Source organism: Tympanuchus pallidicinctus, unplaced genomic scaffold (assembly GCF_026119805.1).
Source record: "Tympanuchus pallidicinctus isolate F22 unplaced genomic scaffold, pur_lepc_1.0 scaffold5, whole genome shotgun sequence".
Lineage (NCBI taxonomy): Eukaryota > Metazoa > Chordata > Aves > Galliformes > Phasianidae > Tympanuchus > Tympanuchus pallidicinctus.
In genome coordinates, this window is record NW_026294769.1 from 26,426,961 (window position 1) to 26,427,790 (window position 830).

Below are 830 nucleotides of genomic sequence, written 5' to 3' on the forward strand. Positions count from 1 at the left end.
AAATACGATGTTTGTGAGCAGTGGGATGTATAAAATAAAGCCCCGCATTCAAACTCAGGCACAAGTTGTCAACATGTACAACTCTGAAGAACATGCATTTGCATGACCAGGACGTAAGACTTCGGATAACTGAGGTCCCTGTGTTTGCTCAGCCCAGAACAGAGGAGCTGAGGGGAGGCCTGACGGTGGCTGCAGCTCCTCACAGGAAGCGGAGGGGCAGCGCTGAGCTCTGCTCTGTGTGACAGCGACAGGGCCCGAGGGAACGGCATGGAGCTGTGTGAGGGGAGGGCAGCTGGGGTTGGGGGACCGGTGCTGCACCACAGGGCGGTGGGCATGGAACGGGCTGCACAGTGGTCATGGCCCCAAGTGCCAGAATTCAAGGAGAGTTTGGACGCTGCTCTCAGACACAGGGTTAGGATTTTGGGTGCTCTGTGTAGATGGGAGTTGGATTCGATGGTCCTTGTGGGTTCCTTCCAACTCACGAAGTGCTGTGATTCTACGGGAAAACGCGCAGAGTGCAACATCAAAAGCGGCAACTCAGAACCCTATTCTTTAAAACGTCTAATTTATACGGAGAACCGCGGCCAAAACGATTCCACTCCTCGAGTTCTGCCCCCTTCCCATAGCCGCCCCGTACCTGCCGAGAACCTCTCGGACCGCCCCAACACCGTCCGGCCCCCCCGCATACCCTCTCCCGCCCCGACCCGCCCCCGCCCGGCGGCGGACACCCCACGGGCCGCCCCTCCAGCCCGCCCTCCTCTCCTCCCGGCGGCGGCAGCGCGGGAGTCCCCACCTCCCGACCCCTCCTCCTCCCGCTGGAAGGGGAAATA